The sequence below is a fragment of the Schistocerca americana genome, chromosome 3 (assembly GCF_021461395.2).
Source record: "Schistocerca americana isolate TAMUIC-IGC-003095 chromosome 3, iqSchAmer2.1, whole genome shotgun sequence".
In the NCBI taxonomy this organism is placed as follows: Eukaryota; Metazoa; Arthropoda; class Insecta; order Orthoptera; family Acrididae; genus Schistocerca; species Schistocerca americana.
In genome coordinates this window covers 595,683,995-595,696,710 of record NC_060121.1, presented here as the reverse complement: position 1 = coordinate 595,696,710, position 12,716 = coordinate 595,683,995, and the positions used below count along the sequence as shown (strand labels likewise).

The 12,716-nt window shown below is 41.6% G+C and overlaps 1 protein-coding gene across 1 annotated transcript in view; it reads right to left on the bottom strand.

Moving 5' to 3' along the window:
• LOC124607168 (zinc carboxypeptidase-like) overlaps nt 1–5,038 on the bottom strand; it is a 149,484-nt gene extending 144,446 nt beyond the window's left edge. The window contains exon 1 of the mRNA XM_047139382.1: nt 4,956–5,038. The gene's annotated coding sequence lies outside the window, so the exon portion shown is untranslated. The remainder of the gene's footprint in view (nt 1–4,955) is intronic.
• Nucleotides 5,039–12,716: the final 7,678 nt, after the last annotated feature.

The window sequence follows — 12,716 nt, the reverse complement described above, 5'->3', positions numbered from 1 at the left end:
GTACAATTTTTAGGTGATTCACCACGTATAACTCTTGTCGTGGACAACATTCAGTAACTGAGCAAGTTGGATGGAGAATTGACTGTGTCACTACTCAGTGGAGCCAGTTTTTCACGAAGGCATGTGCGCCAGAGGCAGGGTTGGCGCAACGTGTCGACCAGTCCTCGATGTTTATGTGGCGGTGAGTTGACAGCTAGCAACTTTCGTCTTCCTTATTCCTTGGCTTTGCGGTGATGCCCTGGGCGGGGCTTTCGCTCTCAGTGCCTATTGTCGGTGACGATTACTTTGAATATCCTGCCCTGGCGTAATATTTGTAGGCTCAGATCATGCAAAGAAAATCTGATGGTTAAAGGTTTGTGCATTGGTTTGGAAGGTAAATCCAATCAACATGGAATGGATGAAAGAGTATGTCACCGACACGGGAAGGAATGTAGGGATATGACACGAAGTGTGTAGTCGGCAGTAGGTCGCGATGTCTTCAGAGCCCTAACTAACCGTCTCTTCTGATACCTTTGGTTGCTCAGTGTCTCATCACTGTCTCCTCTCCATCTGACATCTCTGGTTCATCACTGTCTCTTCACTATTTTCCTGACCCACCGATTAATTTCTAGCAACTCCTGCTTCGCAGTTTTGTTACTCGTCTCCCTCTTTCCTCCAGGGAGTTGAGTTTTCCGTCGTATTGGCTTGTTCATTGAAGAGGGCAATTTGCAAGCCTACCCAACGGCCGACTGATACAGCCTAACAACGCCTTCCAGTCTACGTGCATGGTGAAAATTTCTGGCATGTAAACTATGCACTTTCATCTCATTATCACACCGTGTCTTGCTGTGGCGGTTCCCAGTGCCGGCTGCAATCTCCCCAGCACATTGTTTCAAATATTGTTGTCCATTCCTGAGGAGTCAAGAAAGCAGTCACATCACAATAAAGCCACTTATTTTGAGAGGGGGGAGGAAAAGAGATAGTAGGGTGTTATTTGTTTTATATTATGACCTAACATCAGAAGTAAAATTGCTTAGCGCAGGCTATAATAATGATGTCAGCAAGCATGCAACAGTAAGCGATTTTATGGGGTTCTCTCAACGCTCATTTAATCGACTATTCTACGATTTCGAAATTGTCTGTTTTCACTGCACACATATTTGTTGATTTTGTATTGATATTCTTGATACAGGCATGCGGGATTCCACTGGAGATTGAGTTATGCGGCATATTTGGAATAACAGATGAGAGTGAACGGTTTTCAGATCACAAAGGGTGACTATTATATAAATGCATGATACAAAAGAGTAAGGGGCACCTAAATTATATTATTAAACTCTGTCTTGTGACCTGAATTATGTATAGGTCTCATAACATGTAATAGACAAGGGCACAGGGAAGGCATTGATTCCGCTGGGAGAAAAGCCAGTTCCGTGCTCAAGACGGCACAACAGCATAACGGATAGGATAAAATTCATGAAATCCATGCACACGCGTTACAGGGAGCAAACAAAATCTACTTCCGCCAACAAGTCTCATGGACCCGTTCAAATACCAGACAGATAGAGCAGAGAGCTAACATCAGTACTAAATTCGGGACTACCAGATAAAATCGTAAATTTGAGTGCGATAGAAAGTTTCTCGAGCATATTGGCGTACGTTTAGTGAAAAATCTTCTGTCCACCAATGTGTACAGATTTAATAATGGCAGCTGCTAACTCAAGAACACATGGGTTGAATTACACTCACTGAGTATACCCAGTTAACGTACTAGCCTTTTAACAACTACTCACGTGTGATAAGCGAAAATGTTCAACCAATATGCAAACAAAAATTTCTGCATACTCGTATACACTATACCTAACAGTTCTGTAGCCTTTACTAGTGTAATACTTGGTGATTCGTTGAACAAAGGCTGAGACGTTTTACACGTGTGCCTAAGAATGATGATTTAGTACACAATTCAGTGTACAACCCGTGCAAGACTTCAAAATTCATGGAGTGAATAAGCAATTGGCAGAAACCTCATACTGTTTATGTAATTCACACATCTTGCTCATCCTGAATGAACAAAGCGTATCCTATATGGTAACATTCAACATGCGAAATTCAGCAAAATGAAGTGCAACAAGATACTGCAGATAGCTCCCAAAATAAAGTGTAGCTGAAGTAGATTAAACGCTCTTATAAACTGCATTAACTCATTCTGATATCTTCCTGTCCTAACCAGACTACCAGAACAAGTGAACTAGGCTCATTAAACGGACATTATCGTCACGGACTGGAATGTCTGGGCTTCATTCAAGTGTGACCTGGAAGGATCTCTCTTGCTCTTTGTCCGGCTTCTTGTGGCGCTACCTCTAGCAACGTGAGGCAGTTACTTTAATGAAGACACCTTTGGCTGCATTTAGTGAAAGTTGAAGATTCTTTGCAGAGAACTTATTGCAGCAATAATGACCACTAAATAAATACAAAACAGTTTTCGTGGTAGCACCCGTTTTGGTAATATAACTTCTCGATTTAGAGTTCCGTGAAAGTCTCACACACTGGTTCTGTTTTAATATTCCCTCTCGTTTACAGCACCCAATGACAAAGTATTATTCTCCTTTCTATTACAGATCTTCAGTCTTGTATTGGCTTTGTTCATCCTTTACACATTTACAGTCCTATGCCACTCACTGAGTATAAAATGTTCCAAGTCTTGCCTATTTTCTGACGAAAGGACTTCAACACCTTTGAAATCTGTGTTTATGTCTGTTTGACTTCTGTTATCATATCTATGATGCCAGCAGCTTACAAAGGTAAGACATCAAACTGATCGCCTGATGCGAAAAGCATGTCTGCACTGGAGTGTGCACTGTTTTGAAACTTTCTGGAAAATTAAAACTGTGGTCCAGATCAAGACTCGTTGCCTTCTGCAGGCAATGCCCATACTGGCTTAGCTGTTCAGGCAGGAGTGACAACTGTTCATCATAGCTTTAATCTATCACAGTTTTAGTCTGTCAGGAGATTGAAAAATACTACACACTTTGCTATGGAGTGTAAAGATTCATTGAAATAACGTCCACCGTCTAAGTCGTGATGATCTTCATTCCAAAACTGCCAGTCCAGCTAGGTATGTAGGAAAGTTTCTACGAAGTCTGGAAAATAGGAGAGAGGAACAAGAAGGACTGAAGCTACTAGGACTTTATCAGGGTATGTTCATCTTTTCCTCATCCCTTCCTCTTTCCATCTCTTTCTTCATCCATTTCTCTCTCCATCTCGTTCTCACTGCACTCTCTTTCCTTCTTTCCCTCTCTCTGTCCATTCCACCCCTCCTCTCTGCCTATCTTCCACTTCCTCCCCTCGTTATTGTCTCCTTATTCCCCTTTACCTCTGTCCATGTCTTCCTCCTCCCCAGTCTCTGTCTGTTTCCTCCTCACCCTCTATCTGTCATGTCCTCCTCTCATTTCCCTCTACCCATTTCCTCCTCTCTAACTATCTCGCCTTCCCTCTACCTGCCCATCTCCTTCTTCCCCTCTTGCTTTTCCACCTGCCCACTAACCCTCTGTCTCTTCCTCTTCCCACTATCTCTGTCTGTATCCTCTTGACCTCTCTTCCTTTTCTACCTGTGTGCTATCCCTCCCTATCTTCCATCTGTCTGTTAGACCTCCCCCCCTCCACCATCTTACTGACCATAGCTCTTCCCATTTCTCTCTGACCATTTCCTCCTTCCTGGTTCTCTTTCCATCCCCTCCAGCACCCTCTCTCTTTCCCTCTTCCCACCTCAAGTCCATTTAATCCACCCTCCTTTACCTATCCATCTCCTCCTCCTCAGTCTTGCTGTCCATCATCTACCTCTCACCATAAGACCATATCTTCTTCCTCCTTTCTCTCCATCTTTATCTCCCTTCTCTCTTCTCACTCTTTCCACCTCTCTCTGTCCATCCCTATGACATAATGGTAAGTGAATCGTTTACACAGCCGTCACCCTCTCTACCCAACAACGTCTCAAGGAGCGCCTACAGGCTGTTCTCCAATGTTATATCTGTTCTTCTGCAGCACACGTTTGAAAAGAGTCGCAGTGCAGTACTCAGACCTTCCTGTGGTTGTTAAGTTTCCACTAAATTTGATAATACATTACTGAATACAGATTAGTAGCGATTATAGCTAACACAAGGAATGCATATTAACATGATCTATGTAGACTACACTACACTGCACTACACTGCTAGACGGGAAACACATTCTTACACATTCTGTATGGGAAAAAAGGACGTTCTTCCGAGAGAGATCACTTACCCCCACCACAAATACTGCTTCCTCTTTAGTTTACCGATAGGTAACACTAACTCTGAAGGCTTATTATTGGTTCCCACCGACTTATTTTAATAAAGGCTCCTAAAATTGATTGTCCCTATGTGAAATACTTTTTACAACAACTCCATATTCACAACGAACTTGTATGTCACTTCTGAGACTTGTCTACAAGGCGAATGTTCTTGTCCTGAAGCATCATCTTGCGATGTTTTTTAGACATAAAATCTCAACAAAACTTGAAAGAGATGCACTCAGCTTGGAACAAGCAATATGCAATTTCCATGTTTATTGTCAGAGAATTACTGTAGTGTGAAATTGATAACAATGACTGAATCCTGACAACACAAATCAGGTCACATATCTAACAAATTCATAAATTAAGTCAAATATCTAAAAAGACCCGAAAATTATCTTTCCCTAGTCCTGACTGATAACCACCATAGTTCAGACATTTTGACACTAATCTTTTGTGAATGGATTGTCATGAGCAATGACGCATGCTTAATATGTATCATGTTGACAGAGATTGAATCCAGAGAGAGCCTTTATGCGTCAGTTGGCTTCAACATCTATGATACATTAAGTTTAATCTCAAACAATATTTTGATTACACAATGACATTTTATACAAAACTGTGAAATCGTCATAATACAGCTAAACAACATTCGATTACTTACAGTACTGCTCTTCGTCCAGTTAAGAAATCTGTCTCTAGAGTTACTCTTATAATATCTCGACTCTTATACAATGCACAAAAATATCAGCCATTTACGAACTGTCTTTTTCTGATTAGATAATACTTATCACGTCAGCAGACTCAATTAACTACCAGTGGAAGACAATGAACTTTATTTCGTAACGACACATTGTATTCATATTACTGTATGGACAGACCGCCTCCTTACATGCGTGGTCAGTGTGACTGTCTGCCATGTGGAGGACCTGTGCTCAGTTCCTGATATGCAAGGGATTTTTGCTTGGCAGTGGGACTTAATAGGGGTAGTGAGTCTGGCCATGCCAACTTGAATGAAAAGTAGCAGCTCCAAGGTCTGCAAAGCCGACAACGAAACACTGTCCCTCTCCAAAGTAACAAAAAGTACACCAAGTAATCCCCATTACAACACAAACAACAAGCAATGCCGTGCACAATGCGGAACAAAGTTCACCAAACACCACAGAGGTTTAAATTTATCCACGTTATATGGATGTTGTTTGCGGTCTGCGACTGCATTATAAGATTATGTGGAATAATTTATACTGCTGCAGTCACTTTTTACTAATATTTTATTAGCGCATTGCATTTTGGCAGCATGCTGCCATCATCAGGTGCATTTTACAGTTACCTATACATCAGATGATAGCTTATGTACGTTAGCTGTGTATACCAGTGCACTTAAGAACCGAAAAATAAACCTGTATGGAAGGATAAAACTTTTACAGTGTGTACATAATGTGAATAGCATGATTAGGTAATATATTAATACGTTTTCTCACATTTCTATTGGCGATTTCATTTTCTGGCACACAGAGCACAGTAACAAGTAACTCACAACTTAGCATTTTCACAAACATCTGTTTACATCTTCCCAAAGAGTTTTAAAATCTAAGATAAACTACTTACAATTTCAATGGCTATTAACATCTTTCCAGAGAGTTATGAAATCTTATCTGAACTACTTACAATTTCAAACACAGTAATATATAGCTGAAGTGAAGATGAGGACTTCTATTTGTATGTATTCGCAATTTGGAGAATGTTATATGGATGCTTAATGAAAACTATTCCGCCAATGAAATGAACATTTCCTGTTGGAGAAGTTTTTGAAGAAGTTAACATTTTTACTTTCACGTATATCATTTCATAATACATCTCCATGTGCTGTGTCATGAATGAAGATTTCCAGTTCTTCATATAAGTCCATTTGGTGTCCCTTATTCTTTTTATGTAATATATGAAGATCATTTGCAATAGCGAGGCATGGGTGGCCTGTGTCTTTTATGTGGGTAGATATTGCCCATGTTACAAAATTACAAACAAACTTAACCAGATTATAACTGTGACATACACATAGACTAAAATCTACTCAGTAAAAAACAATCAGTAGCTAATAGACGAAATTAAAAAGTCAACATTCCTCATTCAGCCCAACTTGTATCATCTGACATTACAAACCTATACTCTAACATCCCCACCCTGAAACACTCAGATCATTAGTTCAAACGTCATAAAACATCAAAAACTATATTTGCCCGAAATTACTGAATTCATGGACCTCCTTGAACCAATATTAAACTACAGCTATTTTACATTTTATAATAAAATCTACATGTAACATAGAGGTCTTGCAACGGGATCAAACCTAGCTAGTACAATTGCCAACATATACATTAACCACCTTGAGCAAAATACTCTTGCTAAAAAATCAAGCTCTATGGATAAAATAATTTACTATAAACGCTATGTTGATACATTACTCCTGGTAGATGGTGACACAAATGATATTAGCGACATACTCGACACTCTCAATAAACAAGATAGAAATATAAAATTCACAGTGGAATCTGAGAGCAATGGTAGCATCAATTTCCTTGATCTAAACATCATTAAAGAAAACAACTAACACATCTTCAAAGTTCACAGAAGGGCAACAGCAACAGATACCACCATACACCGCTCATCCTGTCACCCTACAACACACAAACTTGCTCCATACAGAGCACTAGTTAACAGAGCCAACAATATACCAATCGGTAAATATGCTCATCCTGATGACCTCAGCATAATAAAACAAATAACTTTAGCAAATGGCTATTATGAAATATTAATTGATAATGTTATGCAAAAAAGAAAAAACAATAATTAACCACCTTCCATACATGAAATTAATAAGAAACCCATGGCTTGCATACCTTTCACAGGCAAACTCTCCTACAAAATAGTAAACACACTCAGACCACGCGACATTAACATTGTCTTTATAACACACAACAAACTGCAACACAAGCCGAGACACAAAATATACACACAGACGGATATACACTCACAACCAGGCATCTACAAAGTAGTATGTTACACTTGCAGATCCCTCTATATAAGCCAAATTGGGAGAGACTTCCAACCAAGATATAATGAACACATAAATCCTTACCACATTAACAATTAAAATAGATCGCAGAACCAAGTCAGTCACCAGGAAGTTTCACCTCCCGACCTGTTGCCAGCTATGAAGCCTGTTATTATTTTCGTTCCACATAATTCAGCGTGACGCATAAACACAAAATTTCCGCAAACTCAGCGAGCAGCAGCAGCGTTTAAATCCACCTGAACCAGCCATCAGCGTTCTACAGTCGTTTCAGACAACGCCTATTCAGCTGACACCTCATCCTGTTACATCAAATTTACCTAATGGTATCGTCAGGGGGTCATCAAGGTTTAATCGTTGATCAATGAAAACGCATTCTAAGAGCGAACATGTATGCTGCTAAGCAAGTTGTCACAATGTGACCTCAGTGTGTTTGGTAAGTGACAATAAACCAGCACTTCCTATCTGTTACTTAGTAACAGGTTAAAATAACACTCTTCCTCACTAGGCAAATGGGAGTGAATGAAACAGTCTCCATGAATCAATGTATATGCTAAATTTAGTGAAATATTAGTCTAACGACCTGCTCGTCTAGTGTGACGTGCAGCACTCTAGCTTGTGAGAAAGGGAGGTGAGGCAGATTGAATACACACTTTGTGCCAAGATCAGGTGCCAGCCCGAGTGTTGATTTAGGCTGTTTCTCGCGCTTATTTAGGATAATGTTGGGCTGGTTCCAAAATTCTGTTAAAATACTATGACATAAAGGACGAAGTTCAAATGATTCACATACGACTTCCTTTCCTTGTGTTACCTTAACGAAAGTGGCTTCAGGAAGAGCAACCCAGTTAAACAAGAATTTGGAATTTACTGAATCCTATGAAAGTGGATAACTGGACAGGAAAAATAGTACAAAAGAGAAGAAAGTGAAATATTAGTTACTGAAACGCCCGCTAAAGCACGCAGGGCTAACAGGTAACTAAGAGTGTGGAAAGGGCCAAGGGAGTTGCGGTCGGATTTCAAAATTGTAATTCATTACCATTTAGTTCAGAAATACACTTTTGAAAGAATTAAATTTGCTTCGCGGATGAAGGCCTCCAAACAGATGCTTTAAGATAAGTTCAATTTTGAAAAGACATGGCACACAGTTAGATTTACGAATAAGATAAATCGTATGCATATATTAAAGCGACATACGGAACGGCTGAAGGCCGCCGGATTAGATCTTCAAAATTCCAAATATACTATGATGATTACTCAAGGCAAAAGGCCACAATGTTTTAAGAAGCTAACACGGCTGTTGGCAAACAAGGTGCACGGAAAGAGAAACAAACGCAATAAGATGGCTGAAGGCCGCAAAGTTAAAGTCTGCAAATTAAGGAAATATATATTGAAACAATCGATAAAACAATACATTAAGTTTAAACATTTCCTTTTTCGGTCACCAACGGCGGAAGGCCCACAATAACTTGTAAAATCTTTCGGAGGAAATTACAATAACCTTTCAAGAGCAGAAGACGATAATGTTTGGACTTTAAAGAAACTCTGAGAACATGGTTCCAGGGCTGAAGGCCCACAACTATCCTTGCAAAATTAAAATATAAAATTCAGATAAATCAAAACAACATTAACACTGCCAAAAGGGTAATTATGAGAACGGCACCCAGGAGTCTGCAGTGGATCGGTCTGCCCTCGTTCACTTACGCGAGACAAATGGTGAGTCCAACTACACTTAATTCGTGCGAACCCAACCAAGGTATAGTCACGGATTGACCGACCAGCCACTTGCTTGCCACGACGGAGTACACGAGAATTAAAGGCCCCCCCCCAAAAAATTACAAGTATCACTATCTCCAAACAAACGCGTATGTGACCTGAGCTGCCAAAACTACACACCATAACAGGTGAGTAAAAGCCACTGCCTAAAAACTACGTTAGCGGCCCGGACGGGTAACCAGAACACTAACGGCCACAAGGCAAAAAATTCCGCTGGTGCACATGACCATGGATACATTTATTTGACGAATTCCACCTCACGGCGGCTATCTCGAACGTTTCACTCGTTGTTGCTCACAGGAAAACCTCCACAACAGCAACGCCGGAACCAACAACGGAACGCTCTAAACCACTCAACCTTCACCTCGTGGGTAGGTGAGCGACGATGCTCGTACCGATCGGACAGATCCAGACAGACTCCGACAACGCGCAGAGACCGCCCGCGGGCCCAGTCGATTGCGCCGCACGGAGACGTCCTCGGACCAACCCACCGACCAGCAGTCCATCAAAAGTCAGGCCCGACTTCAGTAATGCGTGGCGGCAACGGTCTGGCGGGCGATGTCCAAGCAGGACTTACTGCTGCTGCAAACCTTAGACTGGCTGGCCCGAGCTGCGCTCCAGACGCGTTGCAACTGACTGCCAGGGTCCAACTCACGACCCGAACTGTCATCGTGAACTCTCCTCCTCGCACCTTCTGACTAACCCCACAACAGATGACAACCGGGAAGTAATAGCAGCCTAGCACAGATACTATCAGATGGGATATATCGATACGCGCTACTAGCGTCAACGATGGTCAGGCAAAACAGCAACTCAGGAACGCCAGTAATTTAAATCAACGTGGTGAGATGGAAATACGTTAAACCAGGGTGTAAAATACCAAATGGTGGGACGGCGAGCCATGCAGGGCTCAGTTACATGTTCAAGGTTGTGGAAATAACGAGAACTGCTTATGTGATGTGGGATTCATTTGCTTAGAAAACACTGCTGCATTTTCAGATTTCTTCTGCTGGCGTATTACGAAGTAACAGTGGAAACACTGAAAACGGTCCGAACATTACTGGATATGTAATTTTTCTGCAACATGATAGTACTTATTGATAAACTGAAGTGTCCAGAATGAGATTTTCACTCTGCAGCGGAGTGTGCGCTGATATGAAACTTCCCGACCGAGACTCGAACTCGGAACCTTTGCCTTTCGCGGGCAATTGCTCTACCATCTGAGCTACCGAAGCACGACTCACGCCCGGTCTCACAGCTTTACTTCTGCCAGTATCTCGTCTCCTACCTTCCAAACTTTACAGAAGCTCTCCTGCGATGTCTCCGCAGTATCCTTTCTTTCAGGAGTGCTAGTTCTGCAAGGTTCGCAGGAGAGCTTCTGTAAAGTTTGGAAGGTACGAGACAAGATACTGGCAGAAGTAAAGCTGTGAGACCGGGCGTGAGTCGTGCTTCGGTAGCTCAGATGGTAGAGCACTTGCCCGCGAAAGGCAAAGGTTCCGAGTTCGAGTCTCGGTCGGGCACACAGTTTTAATCTGCCAGGAAGTTTCAAACTGAAGTGTGCTGTTTATAAACGAGATATGACCTTACATACACAACTATTTGTCAGCATAAATTTGAAAAATTTGTTATTATATACCGAAACTTTAACAAGTTATTGAAGAATAGGTGCGATAAAATTTTGGTGCTTAAATGTTGCTAAAGCCATGTCACACTAAACAACAGTTACATCTTATAGTAATGAAGTATTTGTAATCTTCCACAAATCAAATATGCGATTTCTGTCTTCTCCTTTAAATATTACTATCATTGTATTCATATTGATTTTCTGAAATGCTAGTATCATATAATTACTTTCACTTCAGCTTTACTGCCTATAATGGACAAAGTTGGAAGCATTCTAAAATGTCTTCCATATACAAGTAAGCCCAACTAGCTCTATTCAGCAAAACCCCAATGCTAGATATGAACTTCGGACGCTATCACAGTAGATCCCACTTCCATCACGAATGTTTATCGGAATAAAAATCTTTTATTTCCGTCTACGATCACAAAATTGTTAGGCCCTTAGAATCCGGTTTCGGTCAGCAATACTCATCTTGAGATATGTTTTAAAATATCACGTAATGTAATGAAGCTATAGGATTGTCACAATTGTTAGGTCTTTAAACTACTGGTTTCGGGCAGCGATCACCATCTTCAGATCTGTTTTAAAATACGTCCTAATATAATGAAGCCATAGCATCATCACTATCGCTTCATTTTACTAGGACATATTTTAAAACAGCTCTGAAGATGATAATCGCTGACCGAAACCAGTGGTCCAAGGGGCTAACAATTTTCTGATCATAGACGTCAATAAAACAAAAATATTCTACACTTTCTGGATCACTGGTCTACTCGTGTTAGTGTTGCAGCTTTTGGAATGTTTATCAGTCTTGAATAAATTGAAATGAAATGATACAAGGCAGGAAACTGTCCAACGAGGCGTACCACTCATCACCTACAAGGAATATACACTACTGGCCATTAAAAATTGCTACACCAAGAAGAAATGCAGATGATAAATGGGTATTCATTGGACAAATATATTATAGTATAACTGAGATGTGATTACGTTTTCACGCAATTTGGGTGCATAGATCCTGAGAAATCAGTACCCATGAACAACCACCTCTGGCCGTAATAATGGCCTTGATACGCCTGGGCGTTGAGTCAAACAGAGCTTGGATGGGGTGTACAGGTACAGCTGACCATGCAACTTCAACACGATACCACAGTTCATCAAGAGTAGTAGTGACTGGGGTATTGTGACGAGCCAGTTGCTTGACCACCATTGACCAGACGTTTTCAATTGGTGAGAGATCTGGAGAATGTACTGGCCAGGGCAGCAGTCGAACATTTTCTGTATCCAGAAAGGCCCGTACAGGACCTGCAACATGCGGTCGTGCATTATCCTGCTGAAATGTAGGGTTTCGCAGGGATCGAATGAAGCATAGAGCCACGGGTCATAACACATCCGAAATGTGGCTTCCACTGTTCAAAGTGCCATCAATGCGAACAAGAGGTGACTGAGACGTGTAACCAATGCCACCACAGACCATCACGCCGTGTGATACGTCAGTATGGCGATGACGAATACACGCTTCCAATTTGCGTTCACCGCGATGTCGCCAGACACGGATACGACCATCATTATGCTGTAAACAGAACCTGGATTCATTCGTTTTGCCAATCGTGCACCCAGGTTCGTCGTTGAGTACACCATCGCAAGCGCTCCTGTCTGTGATACAGCGTCAAGGGTAACTGCAGCCATGGTCTCCGAGCTGATAGTCCACGCTGCTGTAAATGTCGTCGAACTGTTGCAGGTGGTTGTTTTCTTGCAAACGTCCCCATCTGTTGACTCAGGGATCGAGACGTGGCTCCACGATCCGTTACAGCCATGCGGATAAGATGCCTGTCATCTCGACTGCTAGTGATACGAAGCCGTTGGGATCCAGCACGGCGTTCCGTATTACCCTCCTGAACCCACCGATTGCATATTCCGCTAACAGTCGTTGGATCTCGACCAACGCGAGCAGCAAT